Below are 17,864 nucleotides of genomic sequence, written 5' to 3' on the forward strand. Positions count from 1 at the left end.
AAAAAAATAAATCTAAACTGCAATTAAGGGAATTCTCACTAAATCCTGTACCCCTTTAAGCAAATTCAGGTATCTGTGCAGCAAGTAATAAAACCAGGGCAGCGGAGAACCAAGCAACCTACTCTATGTTGTTATGGAATGAAAAACCCACATTTTCCAAATTTGCCCCTTCTTTTATGATCACAATAATCAGCTGTTTCAGGGCACAGGGTAAAGAAAGGCTGAAATTAGTGCTGTTTCACTTTGTCCTGCTACTCCCAAACTCACAATGTTTTGTACCTAGTTGTCCTCCCCTTTTCTTCTGCTTTTATTTATATCTTTTCTCTGCTGGCCTCTGTCCTACTCTGCCAAGTCAGGGAAACCTCCCTACAGGCTGTCTGTCCCTATGGCTACAGTCAAGCTGGCAGACAGGGAAAAAACTTCTTTTACTGGGAACTGATATGCTGTCCCCTTCCAGTACACAGCTGAGCACAACAACCAGAGAAAGCCTTTATGCAGCCGGGCTTCCTCAGGGTATTTACCTGTGTACCTGGGAGGACAGGATCCTTGAGAATGGCAGCTGTGGATCCTGACTTTTGGTAGAACTTTGAGAGTTTTTCCACCCAAATTCTGCACAATTACTTCTGAATTGAGCAGTTTTATTCCCTTACCTTTATTTGACGATCCAGGACACGATGTCGGGATCTCTGAGGTCCGAACCCTGCCCCACGCTCCGATGACAACTCTTCTAGTACCCGGTGCTTTCCTTAAAACGCTGGCTGCCTGTTGGAGAGGGGGGGGAGGAGGTGGAGAGCGGAAGGGTTCAGGCGTGCAAAAATAAAGACTGGAAGAGGGAAGAGATCAGACTCGGGTAATGAAGATGTGTTTGGGGAGAGGAAAAAAAAAAAAAGGCACAAAAACTAGTCCCTATTTCTGGAGCCGGTCGGGGAGATGGATCCCGGGGCCAGGTCTACCCGCTCTGCCGCCGCCTGGGAGGGCGTGAGGCGCCTTCTCCCCCCGGAGCCCGTCGCGGAGCGGAGCGCTGCTCCTCGGCCCGGCTGCGAGCGGAGCCCGAGCACAGCCCCGCCGCCGAGCTGGCTCCGGCGGCTCTGCCCGCGGCCGGCCCGGCCCCGCACGCCAATCAGGGCGGCCCGCCTGCCTTCCTGTAGGTGTGCCCGGCTCACCTGCGGGCCGCCACATACCTGCGGGCCCGGGGCAGGCAGCGACGCCTCGGCCCGGGCAGCGGGGGGCAGCGACACCGGCGGCACCGGGGGAGTCGGGGGGGCGCGGTGCTGCTGGCCCTGTCCGGCCATGTGAGGCCGGCGCAGGTAAGGGCGCTGCGGGCGGCCCCCAGGGAGCCGCGGGGCCCGGCCCGGCGCGGCCCGGCTCGGCTCGTCCCGGGCCTGGCGGCGGCTCCCGGGCGGGCCCGGGTCGGTCCGGAGGGGAGGCTGCCCCCGGGGCCGGCGCGGCGGGGAGGGGAAGGAGGGAAGAGGGCGGCCCACCATTTTAGGAGCCGACGGGGCGGAGGGGGAAGGAAGGAGCTCGTCCTCCTCCCGCGGGGCTCGGCCCGCAGGTGCCGGAGGCAGGGAGGGTGGGCGAGGGGCCGCCGCCGCCGTCGGGGGGAGTCCCGGGGAGCCGGGATCGGGCCCGCAGCGCCCCTCGGTCCCGCTCCTGCCCCTCGCAGGTAGGGCCCGCAGCGTGGGCCCGGCCGGGGCTCGGCTCCCCGCAGCGCCGCGCTGCTGGCTGGGCTCCGGCCCCGGCCAAGGGCAGAGGCCCCGGCGGCTCAGGGCTGCGTTTGAACTCTGGACGCCTCGTTGTTTTCCTCCCCGCTTGGCTCGCTGGCGTCTTGTGACTTTTATGGCCTGTCACGGAGGAAGGGAAGGCGAGATACCTGCCCGCTGCACGCTTCCCTTCTCGTCCTCGCGGACCCCGGCTGCTGCAGCAGCTCTGGCGGCAACTTCGGTGCCCCAAACAACCTGTTGGGGGGCTTTCCAGCTCCCAAGGCTGTGGCTTGACCCACCACCTGTTCTATCCATGTGCTTGATGCTTTCATCTATTTACAGAAGTTGGATGAGACCCTGGATCAAACCTAGCAGGGAGTGCAGGGGCAGGGGAGGAGATCTGAGCTCCACTCATCTGTGTGAAGAAAGGCTTGCCAAGGAGCTGCTAGATACAGATGCTGTTGACTTGTCCTTGAACCGCTTGCCCATTCCTCGCTGACCAAGCCACGTCTGTAACATGCTGCCAAGAGTTTTGTGACATGATGCTCTTATGTTTTGGAGTTTCTCACAACCTACATGGCTTGTTAGAGGTGGCTTGGATAAGGGCAGAGTCCTTTTAAAGAGTTGCATGGGAGGGAGGTGTCTTGGTTTGGAGGAATAATGTATGGATGACCCAGATTTCAGAAGTGCAACTGAATTGGGTGAGGAGGAGGCATGTAAATCAGGTTTGAAGCTGTTCCAAATCTGAATTATTCTTAATTCTCAATTACTGTTAATGTTTGGAACAGTTCAGCTGGCCACGTAGAACCTCATTTTGCCAGTTCACAGCTTAGGGTAGTATTTGTAGTGCTATCTGCACAGCAGCCCAGAGGTCTTGATAAATCTGTCAGTGAAGTTATATGCTGTAATTGCTAATGGCAGTAGTGGACTAGGCCTGAGCTTGGTGCTCCTGCTGAAGCCCCCCGTTCTTGGTGTCTGAAACAGCGGGATTTGGATGCTTCTTCTGGAAACCTCTCCTACATCCTGAAAGACTTTGCTGGTAGGAGCCGTTCCTTGGGTCTTGTTTTACTTCATCCTGCTAAATTTAGCTGGATATTCTTGTTTGTGTTCCTTGAGTCCTCTCCTTTCTTACAGATTGCTTTTTTCAAATGCCTTCTAGAGGTAAAGAGCTACAGTTTGCTATGGCCTTTGTTTGTTTTAATAGACTGAAGTCTGGTTTAAAGTGGGCTGATTTATTCAGTTTGTATTCATGTAAATTATGTTCAGTCTCCATGGCTATTCCAGGCAAAATTTCAGGAATTGTTGGTAAGGGAATTCAAATTCATAATTGGATCCCCCCCCCCCAATGAATATTTGATTCTAAGAGTATTATCCTTTCTGTCATCTGGTATCTCTCCAACCTGATGTTTGTTTACTGGGTACTGTTCAGCTACATTATAGATAGTTTATTTTAATAGTTGTACCTGATAAACTTTTAATTCTGTTCAACTTTGCAGCTCCTCGCTGAACTCCTGTTGTATCATTTAATGAAGTACTTACAAGTGACTTCAGTGCAAGTATAGCTGTGATCCATTGTTTCAGCACTTGGGCCATACAGAGAGAAATTGCCTCCCTCTTCTGCAAGGTGATTGTATGGTGGATGTTCATACTATCAGCATTTGGGGGCAGATACTGTACTCTGACCCCTGGCAGATATTTACATTCGCAGCTGGTTATCACTGCATCAGATTCAAACTTCTATTACCCAGTCTTGATTTCAAGATACCAAGTGATATCTTGTCTACACTGGTTCCCCAGGTAAATTATTCCAATGGCTGATTACCCTCACTAATTTCTTATCTGAATCTGTCCAGCCTGGTTCCTAGCCACAAAGTCTTGCTACAAATCTTCGTGACAGGTTAAAGAGCCTGTTGCTGCCAGGATGACACATTCCAGCAAAAAGGTGGCCTATTGTATTGCAAGTTTACAGCTGTTATCCATGCTAACCTCTTACTTCTGGCAATAGACAATTGTGGAACTGTAGTCATGGAATGGCTGGTGTGATATAGAGTGACAGCTAAGTGCTTATGGCTGCGGAGACTGCTGAGATGGGGATTTCAGAGAAATGGGGTTGAATAACTTTAATTGTTTGGATTGTGGCTTCATATGGTGTTTAATCCAGTGTAACTACAGGCTACTTCTGAAAGACTGATCCAGTTCCTCTCATCCAGTCCTGCCTGTGAGCTCCTGGTGCTTCCTTTGTATCAGATCTAGTGATTGAGCAGGAATGAATCAGTTCAATCATTGCTCCAACTGAAAATTAACCCCCTTCCCCAAACAACAAAAAAAATGTCTCGGTGGCCAGGTAGTGCTAGGTCTGATGCAGAGGGATAGCTTGCAGCTGGGCATGACAGACATGGAGATAGCAGCCCATCCCTGTGCTGGATTAGATGCAAGAAGGAATCGTACGTTTAGTCCTTATATTTCTGGGCTGAGGTAAACAGGCTTTGGTTGCACAAATCCTCTCAGCTGGCACTGCCATTGAAAGAAGCTGTTGTGCCTACTCTTTGTCATCCATGTCAGTTTCCCAGGCTGGCCCGTTGTGAGGCCACATGTGTGCTTATATGTCAGAAGAGAAAGGGCAGCATGGGGGTGGGAATAAGGAGGGCAGGGGATGGGACAGTGTCAGCTTATGACAGGCTTAAACTAGTTTCACCTATGACAGGTGAAACTAAGACTTGAGGTACAGTAATTGTCACAAACACACCTTACCTTAAACCTTCATGGAAGCTAATTTTTTTAAAAATATTTCCTTTAAAGCAGGTATGTGGGAACAGCTGCCCAGATTTACTCATTAGCCCAGGTTAACTCAGTTGCTTGACTTGGAAGAACTCTGGGTGTTGTCAAGCCTGTGTTTAGGTCAGCTCATTTCAGGTCTATGGTCAAGAAGCATGTGTGGAAGTTAGACCTGGTGTGGGAAAGAGCACATAACGTACAAAGAAGGTCTGTGCCTTGTCTGTGATGTATTGATACCTGTGAAAGCTTAATGAGTGCAAAAAAAGTTGGTTGCTAATGCATTTGTTTATTCTAGATGTGAAGTTTTCAGTTGTTTCCAATGCCTAAGCGGGTAAGGTACCTGTTTTGGGAAAGCTTCATTAACTTGGTCTCTTCTATTGAAGATTTCTTGATGATTCCAGATTTCTTGATCTTCTGGTGGAAATAATAGATGGGGAATGGGTTTTGTCCCAGCAAACTGTTTTAAACACTGTTCCATCAAGTGCAATGCTACGTATTGCAGGGGATGTAGAGCAGAGCCTGTGGTGAAGACTGGTTTTGAGCTCACAGTTCAGGGGTTGGATTACAGCTAGGTGATGATAAAGAAGAAATCCCTATGACTTCAGTGAGAGTTCAGTGGGAGGAATATTGGTTTTGATAGTGGGAAAAATGTAGAAGGGGGAAAGGTGCTTACCCTGACATGTGTATGTAAATAGACACACATATGTAGATATATACAAAATAGAGGGTGTTTCTCTGTGAGAAGAGGTTGAGGTGGAGTGGCTATAGAAACTGTAATTGGATAGCATACAAAAAGTGAACTGGAGTGGGAGGAAACACGTGAAGTTGCTGCTCAGAGAATACTGCATTAAAGCAGAGTTGGCCATAAATTAACTTCCTGAGGCTGTATCCTATTTGCAGTAAGTCACATAGAAATATGTGATGACTAGAGCCACGAAAATATTCAGATGTTGCACTAACTCTTTGTAGTCTCAAATCAAACATTTAGGTGCATGTAAATTCTCAGTGTGTGAGAACTGGCCTCGTTGGTGCTTAGACATAGCATGGGTGTCCCTGCCCCAGAGCATACGCAAAACTTCCCAAATCCTTATCAGGGTCATGCTAAGGTGCACGGTGGGATTCACAAACTTAGAGGTCCCTTGCGTGTGCCACCTATATGCAGAGCACAGTCGTACGCATGCTGGTGAGATTGAGCATTGCACAGAGTGAGACTGGTGTGGAGGAGCTCTGGGGAGGAGAGGTGGGGAACGACTGTCACTTTACTGATGAATCCAACAGCAGAGTTTGAAGTTTCAAAATATTCTAGTCTAGGGGAGGAAGGATTATGATTACAGTACTAGAAATTGGGATTCAGGTTCCTTCCCTATAGTAGATGAAACTAGAGTTGGAAGATCTACTTCATCTTCCAGAGTAGATGAAGTAGAGTTGGGAGTATCTCTGTGTTCCAGGTAACTGACATATCAGTGGAAAAATTGGTACACAAGATTGAAGAGCATACTCCTCACAAATGGTGCTTCCCCCACTCCCCCCCCCCCAAAAAAAAAAAAAAGTCTCAAAATACTGAGTATATGGGAGGCAGAAAGCAAATGACCACTGGACCTGTTTACAGAAGACTGTTAAAGGATATGTGAAATTCTCCTCAGTCCAAAGCAGGAAGTGTCTCTGCCTGAGGGAGCAGAAGATCCTGGTCATGTCAGGTAGGATTGTTTTAGGTCGCAGAAGCCCTGAGATAATAAGCTGACGCGTGGTGCAAGGCCTGAGGTGGGCCGGGAGCAGACCTGTAACCTCTTGGACACGGCCATTGTTCGCAGCTGCCACAAGGTGGCTGTAATGGCTATGCTTGCATATGCACCTAGTGATAGATACACAAACCAGTGTTAAACTAACACATAGAGACTAATGGGAGCAGGGGTGCTTTGCCCTCAGTGTTGCTGAGAAGCTACAAAAAATCAGTGTATGTAAGTTTTATAGTATATACCCTTTATATTCACAAAAAATGACAGGTCTGATGATCAAAAGTGCCTGCAAATGTTCTTTGAACAGTATAATTCTTAAGTAGACCCTTACATCTTTGTTACAGTTTCCTGCCCTGCCAGGAGGTGCTAGTGGAAACCTTGTAAAGGTACACCAGTAAGAATACAGCTTTGCTGGTATGCTTCATTTCACAGGAGAAGGAAGGATGTTCCAGTCATGCTGGTGTCTAGCAAAGCTCTGATGCCATGGCCATGTCTTTAGTGGGACTGGGCTGTAAGCAAAATCCTTCTGGCATGGGTTAAGCCCAGGCTGCTGTTTGTACACACGAATTGTACTGTAGATATTCCATAGTACAGGTGTCTGAGGGTAACCCTAACCCTGTGAAATGTAATCTAGCTGCAACATTTGAACCAGCCTCCTTTCTAAAGCACTCAGAGATCACTATCTGTGTTTACAGGTAAGGACTGTCAGGTTGCATAGCAGCAAAGTTGAGAAGGTGTGGTGTGTGTGTTTCCCCTCTGGATTTACAGAAGAACAGATGTTCCAGCCCTGCATGACAGGAAAGGTGTCTCACTGCACAATATTTAGAACAACGAGGGTTAGGTCCTGATTGTTGGTATTGTACATGGCTCAAATAAATCTTCCTGTTGTCTGCTGCCTCTCTGCATCTATTTTTCCATAACTTGCTTTGCACGTGGAAGTATTTCAGGCTTGAGCCTAGGTACCCTCTAGCTCATGGATCTTATGGGTATTTTTAGCAATACATTTCTCTCTCCCTTTCTGCATCTCCCCAAGGAAAGGTGTTTTCTCTTGGAAAAGTATGTTTCAGATGTAGGCAAGAAGAAGCTCAGGATGGATGGGGGGGCAGCACTGAGAAGGCTGCAGTACAGTGCACAGCCCTGCTAGGACTATACATTATGAAAAAAACGTGGGGGACAAAGAGAGGATGTTGTGGGAAGACAGGTGAAAAGAAGTGGGAGTACTATTTTGATAGTAAATTGTGGGTTTCTGTATTTTCATAAAAGCACAAGTGATCTAGAGAGACTGGTACATGGCCCCCCCAAGCCACCTAATGCCTTTTTAACACTGTCTAACTGGCCCTGTGTTGAATGGCAGGGAATACATTACTGCACTGTCACTCTCTTCCTCATCCGCGGGTACTTCTGCTGTCTTGCTACGGAGCTCGTATCAGTCAGTCTGTCCTGTGCCATCAGGGAAGGCGGCCTTCCTCTGGCATTCCTCGTGTCATCCACCTTATCATTCTGCACATTGAGTAAAACAAGCTGTTTCCTTCTTGAGAGGTGCAAAGAAAAGAGCATGAGCAACTTGAACATAAGGTGGAGCAATGACTGTGTCTTTTGCTGGAAGAGCAAGGCTGGGCATGCCAGTTATGTCTCCATACTGTGTGCTGTGACAAGTCACAAGGGAGGGTCCGGCCATAAAAAGCTGCCTAAAATTGTGGCTGCATGTATGGAAAAATGGCAGCTGAGTTGCCCAGTGGGCATTATCTGATATATTGGAGGCCTTTCCCTTAGTTCTATATGCAGCATCACATTTTACTGTTTGGGTGCTAAGTGTATAATAATAGTGATATCAAAGGCATGAGAATACACATTGGAGTGTAAAAGTGGGAAAATGGAAAAAATCTAGCTCTAATACTCATAGCAAAATAGCTTTAAGGAAAAAAGTTTAACAAGAAAGTGGTAGATTTAATGGATCGCATGTGCACTGAAAACTGTCATTAATAGAAATCTCAAGTTCAGCAAGACAATATGAAGGCAATTCTGCCCTGAAAAATATGTTTTACTGGTACGTTTCATTTTATAAGTTATTTTAAAAGGCAGCGTTGCACAAAGTTTGATTGTGACAATGGAAAAGAATGAACAAAGTGCATTTTCGGGGGGAGGGGGGGGGGGAGAAATGGTACTAACAGATGTAGGAGCCAAATACAGAAGTGTTGAGGCAAGCATGTGCAAAAGTATCAGCTGTGTTCTGTTTGTTTGCTTGCTTTTTCTTTGTTATCCCATGTAATACTGAAAATAAAGCTGAATTTCTCCAGTTTGTAAACACAGTGTTATGACACAGAAGAACTCTCCAATATATATTATTACTTCAGTAATATGCTGTCTTGGAATAGTTGTCAGAGGACCTGGTGGAATTGCAATTTTGTGCTGAAGGTAAGCAGTAATCCTGAGTCAAGAGTTTAAGAACAGGTTCCTAAAATTAAGTACCTGAATCCATTCAGAAACAGTTAGATAAGCATAGCCTGACTGAACAATTTCAATGTTGCCAACATTATTTTTTTCCTTTATCACATGTAATTCTGTCTGTGGGCTTCTTAAAACCACAGCTTCAGAATTAACAGATGATGTGAGAGTAACAGTAGAAGGGGGAGTGTTGGATTTTGGTGGCATTTTGTTTTGTTTTATTTTTCATCCAAGAAATCCTTTAGCTGTCTTGATTGTAGGGGAAGGCTTGAAACGGGACATAAGAGTAACCTGAAAGTTCCTAAAGCAGAAGGCTTAAAAAAGCAACCACCCAAGCTTCCTTTGTCTTGAACAAGAGATTTTAAAAATAAATAAATAAAGTGTGTGGATAGGTGAGGCCTAACCTGTGCACCTAATTTCAAGCACTTGTTTGTAAAGATTTGGTTTTCAAGAACAGTTCGGTGGAGATACTTGCTTTGGGCTTAGATAGCAAGAAATATCTGATGCCATGTGTCCTAAGCTCATAAAATTGTCAGAATTATAGAAAGGGACTCGTGTGAATGTGGATGTGGTGAGAAACAGGCAACTGTGGATACCTAACATACGTAAGGTTATGGGGCAGGTCCTTTCATTGACTGGACTGTGAGATGGGTATAGCACAGGTGTGAAACAAGACTAACAGTGATCCAGAAGAATGAGCTGAAACAACTAATTTGGGACACTACTTTGTGTGAAAAATGTATCTGTTGCGTGTACTAAGCATTTCTGCAGTACAAAAGGAAAATATTTTAAGAACATGTCTTGTATCTTGAAGAACTTGGAGGCAAAAGACACAGTGAAGGAACAGTATGGACAGTTAGTGCACTTTTGTTGGTGAAGAGATTGACTGCAACTATAAGAGAAGTCTTACTCAAACAGATCCATAGTTTATAACAGGGCTTTGCATGTTGGGTGCTCTGAGCAGATGCTCACTGACTTATCCTCAGAGTATGTCTGAGGTAGGAGGGGTTACTGTTACCTCAGCTACAGAGATGACCCTCAGACAAGCAGAAACTGCTAGCCAAAGAGCCAGAATTAGGATTTGTGCTGGAGGAGGTCCAGGGGTAAAGGTGCAGATCTTGCTTGCCTTGAAAAAATTGCTTATCATCTAAGCCATTTGTAGATCCTTTCTTTAACGAATGGCAGCAGTGAGGAATTGCAGGAGGGGGAGCTCCTGCTATCCTAATCTATGCATTCTTGTTTCGGCCTGTATTATGTAACTGATGTTCACTATTATCCTTTGTGGACCCATTAGCTTGAAATTTCTGCGTGACTGCAACTGTTCACGAGCTGTAACTGTTAGCAGAGGCCCAACTTGAAACAGCAGTCTTATGGGTGCATCTTTACCCTAATAGAAGGTGATAAATGCTAGCAGAGCAGGAGTATACAGACGTTTGGAGTGCAGGGTGTTCCCCTATTTCAGACAGTAGTAATGCTGATAATTCCTGCTGTAGGTATAGCTGTGATCACACCTTCTCTACCATGATTGTTTCTTGAGAGCAGACCTACAATGACCTGTCATACCTCTTGTGTATGAGAGTGACAGGGTTGATTTGCCACGTCATGACATGTGTCACTATTCTTCAGCCCTGTGGCAGGGAGTCATAGCCAGATACAATTGTTAGCTCTGCTGAATCTGACACCAAGCAAAGACAAAGCCATTGCCTGTGAAACACTGGCAGGACTGGGGTTGTTAAACCCTCCTGTCCTGCTTTGCTGCCCCTCCTAAGCAAGGACTGCTGCCGTGGCCTCTTGCTAAGCCCACTGCAAGGGCAAGACCTCCCTTGTCTTGTCTTCAGCTGTCTGCATTGTGCCCTGCTGGGAAGGGACCTTGCAAAAATCGCTCGCCTTGTGCCCCTGCCTGGCCAGTCTGCTGTGATGTATGGAAGAGGGCAGGTGCGGGGTTCAGTAACAGTCATCAAAGATTCGTGCTTAAAGCCGGGTTCACCAAGTCTGGCAGAGGAAAGATGGAAGACCCGTTTTCAGTATGGGAGTGCCGTTGGGAAGAGAGCTCTGACTCCTCCCTCCCTCGTCAGCACGGTTCATGGACTCCCCCACCCCCTTTTCCTGTACCCTCCCAATCCTTCCCCCATCAAGCACCCCTGTTGCTCTTAGCTTTCCCAAACTGGAACAATCATACCCAACTGCACATTTTGCTCTTGCCTTTAGTGACTCCTAAGTGCAGCAAAGCAGTTTGCCATGTGCCAAGTTTGATAAACTTGTGTAGGTGAGTCTGATGGGCAGTGTCAGGAGTCACTACTGAAAGCTGCCTGTGAAGCTGAACTCTGCTGTATCTCATTGAACTTGGGAGAGATGGGATGTTTATGTGTTTGTTTATGCCCTGCTGATCAAAGCGTGTTGCAGGTAATGGGAAAGGCAGTGAGCTGAATCTTTGATTTCATTTAACTGCTGCCTGTAACTTCCCAGGGGAAGTTCCTCATTAATACTAAAGTATGCACAACCCCAATTAGCATATAGTATGTACGCTTGCGTAGGTTGGTGTATGCAAGCATATCGAGGAGTTTGCATTCCTTAGTTTGACATTATTGTGTGATCGTGTCATAAAAGAGCTAGAGGAAATCATATCAAGACTATTACACCATTAGTCATGATGACTGTTAGGAAGTGAATTGTCTTATGTTCTAATTTCTCGCTGGCATACTGAAGTCATGAGCTTGGGGTGAATTTAAGGCACAGTACTCATTTTACTCCTCTGTATCTCCTTTTGATAGGGTGCAGCCTGGGAGGAGAAAGAGGCAGTTCTATGTGCCATGGGGCTAAGGAAAGAGAGACTGGAGGCCAGTCAAGAGTCAGAGTCGAAAAGTTTGCCAAAAGGCCACCTGAGGATTTTAGTTGCTCGGCTAATACCTGAAGAGCCATGGAGTTGTAAAAGTGTACCATTTTAGGAGATCTTGAAAGGTGATGATGTAAAGCGGACCCTGCCCCCTCATTCTTATGCAGAAAAATGTAAATGAAGGAAGAATCTGTAATTGTTCCGTATTTGTTGAAACTCTTTTAAAAGTAGGAAAAATACTGTAATTAGTACATGATAGAGAAGCTAGTGATATTTCTAAGCTGGTATAAATTCTGTGCTGTAAAGTAATATAGAGTTGGAGCTGTGCTGCATGTGAAAGCATGTGGGGATATTTTTTGCCAATTGACAAATTAGGGGAAATATTGCTGAAACAGATCCTCAGTATTGTTGGTCTGGTCATTTTTAAGGTTGTATCTGTGAGACTCTACAGTTTTTATTTTTTATACCGTGCTGCATTAATTACAATACTAGGGGCTAACGCTAAATTTTAACTACAGCATCATGAGCTGTAATTACTACTATAAATTTCGAAGTAAGGTAATGGTAATTGGTGAAACTAGTTATAAAAAGCATTTCGTAACATTGATATATATCAGTTATACCATTTAAAATGCTACTTAATATAACTTTTTCCTGTTCATTTCGAAAGAAAACTCCACAAAAATTGCCTTCCCTCTCTCCTTCCATTTGGAATATTTCCATGCTAGACTTTGCAGAGGTTTGAGGAAATTTCCAGGACTTTTCTTAGCATCTTTGTTGTTGTTGTTGTTGTTGTTCCTTATTTTCACAGTGCTCGCAGGGGGCTCCTTTGAGTTGATCTAGCTTCCACACAATGTTCATTTAGATGTAGTCCTTTATTGAGGAGAGAAAGAGCTGTACTTGGGTCCAGGGAGTACAATAAGCAGCAACAAGAAGACAAAGAAATGTTAAAGTCTAAAATAACTGCTCCTTTCAAAATGGTTGTAAATATGATTAGATCTGTCTGGCTTCATATGTTGAATGCTTCAGACATGAAACTAGAAAAAAAAACATTGCTAGCAGAGGGTGAACAGTGGAAATGTAAAACTTCCATGCTCCCATACTTTTCATTTTTGTCCGCTCCCTCTTGTACACCTGTTCCTTAGTTTTGAGCACTTGGCAGTCATGTTCATCAAGACAGCTATGCTGGAGTGTTTGGGACTTGCTTGTAGATCCTGGGTGTGGTTTCACTATAACTTGGGTTTTGGGGTCCAGGTTTCTGCTTTCCCGCTCTCCAGGTCCTCACCTAGCTGCTTGTTCCTATCCATGCCTCGCAGTTGCTGCTGAGGCTTGTATACCTGCACGTACAGCTACTTCAGGGGGTTGATCTGACTGGAAACTAGGTAAACTAGGTATTTTTAGCCTTTTTTTTTTTTTTTCCTTCCTCTAGCTTCTTAATCTGTTCTGGATTTCAGGGTGTCACGTCAAGTCCTAATCTAAATTTATTAGGACGTGATTCCAGCTGGTGTTGACTAGTCTGTACAGTCAGCAACAGCAGAAGGAATTGAAGGAGCTCTACAGTGTCTTAGGACTGGACTGGACTGTAAATACATGAACGCTACAGAAAATCTGCAGATACCTAGATTTGGTCTGATGAATTTAATTATTCATCTCCGTTAACCCAGGTATACCACAGCATACTTTACTGCCAGTCTGGTATACATAGCTTACTAGATCAGATTGAAGTACTTTGCAAACGAGTTCACTGTCATTGGTCTGAACTGCTGAAAAACAGTAATCAGTTTAGAGGGGAAGGGGAGACTTGTCCTTGCTCTAATTAGTCAGGAATTAAGGTTTAACATTTTGGCTTAAAAGACTGAGATAAACCCATACAGTAAGATTTAATTTTTAAGCCATATGTTTTTTTTTTCAGGTCTTTTCCACACCCATAAAGGCCAGACATGCATTTTTCTTAATTGTAAGCCAAAATTCTCACATAACAACATGATTATAGGAAGTGGGACTATATGAAAAACAGAAAATATTGTGATACACACAATAAACCTTTTGCCGGTTGGCCATGCAGGCATTACGCTGTGAGTAACAAGTTTTCCATGTGTTTGCATTAGTACCTTCCTATTCAGCACCCACACAATTCCTGTGGCTTTGGGTGTGTGAAGCTATTTTTCCACTGGGAGAGGGAAGGGGTCCTCACTGGTGCTTTCCCACATTTACATTGCTTATAGCGATTTTTTTTATGTCTAATAGTTTTTGCTCTCAATAGCAAACACGTCTCACTGTGCTTATTCGATCTAAATTCACCGATTTAATTTCCAGGAAAGAATAGTTCATTCCCTGAAAAGCAAGTTTAGGGGAGGGGTTTACCAAAACCTGTTTTCCCCACAGACATCCCTATATCCCCTGTGGATGGACTTCTTTTCTCTTTAGCTGCAGCTTTCAGTACAAAGCTGCACCATTATTGCAATATTGCAAAATATTTTTGACTATGATTCAAGTGTCATAACATTTTTTTCCATATTTCTTTCCACCAATCTCATTACTGGAGTCGTAAGTTAACTAAAAATGCTGTGGGGAACTAAGGCTGGAAACATCTGGAAGCATGCATTCTGAAGGCACAAAATGAGGGCAAATGAGTTCAAGATATTTTTTTTGAAAATTCTGTTTTAGTTGCTATCTTGTGATATGTTGATACCACAATATTTTATCCATATTGCCAGTTGATGGTACTACCAGTGTTGAAGCCAGATACATGGCACAGGTTTTTGCTGTAGGCATGCCAGCCATGGCTGATGAAGTTGTGCTGGTAGAAGTTGTTAGTGTGGTATGAGGTACCAGTGCAGTTTTGTCGCTATTACTAGGAACTGTTTCAGTTGCATAGAATATGCGTCACTTATATTGATACAAAAAGAGCATTTTACCAGTACCTTCATGGTGGGGTGTGTTTTGCTGTATAGATTACAGTCCTCCTGTACTGCTAAAATATTTCAACTTTGTATTTTCCATCCTGTAGGGATCTGATGGCTATTGCTACTGGAAAGAAGAAATCTTACTGTTTTCTAGACGGAACTTGATCCAGCTGTTAAAGAGGGTATATCAAGTGTTTGCCAAGAACATCAGACGTGATAGCTTAGGAGGACCTTTCTGCAGGGGAGGACAGTTTGTTCAGTTCAGTCTGCTGAATATTGTTCATCCTTATCTGTCCGTATAGCTTAACTGTGCTCAGGACTCGTACAGGTAACGTGACAACAGCTGTGCTCAGCAATGGTTCCACTGAGCAGTCTGGGCAAGGCCAAGCTTTCAAGTGTGTTTCCAAGTCCTTTGATGTTTTAATGGCATTTGCATCTGTCAAAATGGTTTGGTGCAAACATTAGCATTCTTTAATCTGAAACTCAAAAACAGCAGCGTGGGATTCTGGCTCATGTTTCTGTAGCACAGTAAGAGACTGAAATTTCTGCAGCTAGCTGGAGAATCTCTCCTATCTACGTCCTGAATTACTTAGTTTAAAGAGAAACTGGGAGCTACTCTAGCTTATAGCAAACCTTATGTCCAGGAATGGATGTAACGTGCCTCTGGCAGACAAGACTGTATATCATAGCATACATCTCAGACGTCTGTGCTTCCTTTTGGCTCCAGATGCTTATCTCAGTTGTCTCTATATCCCCGAAGTTTGTAGAGAGACCTGCATAGAGCAGCCACCAGTGACTCTGTACATTCCTTTGACTGAGGGAATTCTTCCTCTGTCAGTCCAGTAGTATCAACTGTCATTCTACTAAGCTACAGCAGTGAGCATTACATGCTGTTCCTGTACTAGAAGACTGCAAAACATCAAAGCTTATCCAGTGCTTTTATGAATATAAAACTTAAGCTCTGCTTAAAATGAACCAATTTTCCTGATATACAGGTGGCCCCATTTATCTTAAGACCGAATCATTTTTGTTGCCTCTGAGAAATACAATGTTCAATCCAAGCTGTGGGCTTCATTCACTGTTTGGCGAATGTTCAGCAGCTATTTCTGAGGTGAAATTTTGTACTACTAATTTTATTTCTTTGGTATTTTTTTGATTTAGCATTAAGTATTATAATTCATTTAAGTGGCAACAAATATATGATGAGTATCCTTCTTCTGTCAGTTAGTGAATCATTTGATAATTAATATGCTCAGTATATCTTGAGTGTGACTACCAGTAGTGGAAAATAGTGAGATGCTACTGGGAGTGTTAAAAGTCAGCAAACTCTTTGCATCTGTGTGCCAGGGAAGGCTTATTCACTTTCCTAAGGTTCAGCAGCAGCTCAGATGTATTTTCCAGGAGATCAGATACCATTGACAGGTTCATTTTTTAACCCCCTGCCCAAAACATAGAGGCGGCAGCTATTTTCCAGGGTAGTAATAGCATGTAGGCTTTTTTAGCACAGCAGTAGACTCTACATTATTTTGCTTCATGCTTTTTGTATTACCTCTCTTATTCTTTATGTTCCTTCCTCTGACAAGCTCCAAGTCAGCTCTTCATACCCTTAAAACCATCTCTGAGTAATGTTATTTTCCTCCTTCATTCTTATCTCTAGTGTGCCCTGTGTAATCTTCTCCTGAGCTCAGGAGTTTTGACCCCACTACTTCACCTCTCTTAACGGGCTGTTCAGTGATAGAACTGAGCGGTGGCCTGGCATCCTTCCCCCACCCCGAGGCACACGTGCAGTAGGGCCTCTCATACACGATGGGGGAATTGAGCTGAGGAAACGCATCAGTGCGTGACATTGAGTAGCTATATGGGTGCCTTCCTGGGGAACAGCACAATAAAAGTACAGACTTGTGGTGGGGCAGGCTTTGTGCTAGCACAGCCCTGGGTGCTGTAGTGAGTCCTCTCCTGAGCGCCTGACCAAACGGAAGGATGGCGTGGCCTCCAGGTAGAGGTGGCAGCTCTGGTGGCAATTTTCCTACGCAGGTAGCTCCGGATTTTGTGTGGAAGAAGGCAGACTCTGAGCAAGCCTCTGCCATCCTGACTCCTTTTGAAATGTATCTGAACTGCGTGACAGCCCAAGCACCCATCCACCACCCTCCGGGGTCGCCAGCCACTCCAAAGGAGACACAGCGGGGCCTGGGGCCTCTGGTGGGCCCAGCACACAACCCAACTGGCAGTGCGTGTTGGTGCAGGTCCAGTCGAGAGGCCTGTAATTGCAGGGCAGGGCTTTCTCAGCCGGGAGGGTGTTTACAACAGCATGGGTGTGTGTGCCTTGCGTTCCCACTGCTCTGCCCCAGCACAGCTGCCGGGGCCCACGGGGAGCGCACCCAGCTCCTCCACCAGGGGAAGGCAAGGAGGGCATGGAAGGCTGGGCTCATCCCTGGTTTGGCAGGAGGAGGGTCTCTGGGCTTGTCTAACTCTGGGTTTTCTTAGGATTAGCACTCTACTTAATTCTGCGGAGGTATTGCACCTTGTTTCCTGGCTAACTGAAGGGCTTGTCTGTGCTTGATAGCACTCGTCATTTCTCCTTTTTTTGTTTGGTGGAGGAGGCGGGGAAGGAGGATGAGGTACTTGCTATTTAAAACCAGAAGAGTTTGTCGTTTCTGTCTAGGTGAAATTGACCCACGCTGAAAGGAATTGTGATACTAACAGGGTTTTCTTTAGTCTGGGAAATCTGTGGATAGACATGTACCATCATAGGAATTGCTTTGTCCACTAGTGCGTTCACTGCTATCCCATTTTGCTTAGTTGGCCACCTTCTTCACCCTTCCCCTCTCAAATTTTGTGCTCCCTGCTGCAGTACAACTGAGTACTACCCCTTTGTTTTCACGCTGGTTTACAGTTCCTTGCACCCTCTCAACATTCCAGTTTGCAGTGAGTTTGCACCCAGCATCACCTATATTGCTTTGCACTGTTGCATGCACGTGAGCTCTGAAGTGCTGGATTTTTAGATCCTTTTGGCAGAAAAGTGTGGCTAGCTCTGTCTACACAGGGGCCATCAGACCACCTCATTTGAGAATTTCAGTCAGAACAACACACAATCTAGAGGGATGTGGAAAGACTAGCAGCCGCAACAGTGGTAGGGGTGAAGATTCTGGGAGAGTTTGCATAGCCTGCAAAACCCTGGCATTTGCCAGAGAGGCTGCTGCATGCTTGTCTGTTGTGTTACTAACCTTACTGCAAACACTAATTGAAAGTTTACGTTAGCCAGCCCAGCTCCTGGGAGTCTCCTGGGCTATCTCTGGTAGAGAACCAAGCTGGCTTGTAGTTGGAGCATAAGTTGTCAATGCTCCGTAGGCATTTCTGAAGTAACTACTGGTATGTAGCTTTGCTCTATGTGACTGCTACGGGTGTGGTCAGCGTTGTACTGGGGTACGGGTTGTACAGGGTTGTATTATTTTCTCTCCATCTCCATGCA

General features: G+C 45.4%; 1 protein-coding gene across 4 annotated transcripts in view; it reads left to right on the top strand.

Annotated features, from left to right (window-relative positions):
• Positions 1-818: 818 nt before the first annotated feature.
• LOC118244906 (rho guanine nucleotide exchange factor 5-like) overlaps positions 819-17,864 on the top strand; it is a 38,060-nt gene continuing 21,014 nt past the window's right edge. The window contains exons 1-2 of one of the 4 annotated variants that reach the window (XM_050709542.1): positions 2,043-2,739; positions 3,197-3,324. The gene's annotated coding sequence lies outside the window, so the exon portion shown is untranslated. Of the gene's footprint in view, positions 1,308-2,042; positions 2,740-3,196; positions 3,325-14,499; positions 14,724-17,864 lie in introns of those variants that run through there. The other 3 variants (XM_050709549.1, XM_050709545.1, XM_050709540.1) reach the window with 3 other exon arrangements.

The sequence above is a fragment of the Cygnus atratus genome, chromosome 1 (genome assembly GCF_013377495.2).
Source record: "Cygnus atratus isolate AKBS03 ecotype Queensland, Australia chromosome 1, CAtr_DNAZoo_HiC_assembly, whole genome shotgun sequence".
NCBI lineage: Eukaryota > Metazoa > Chordata > Aves > Anseriformes > Anatidae > Cygnus > Cygnus atratus.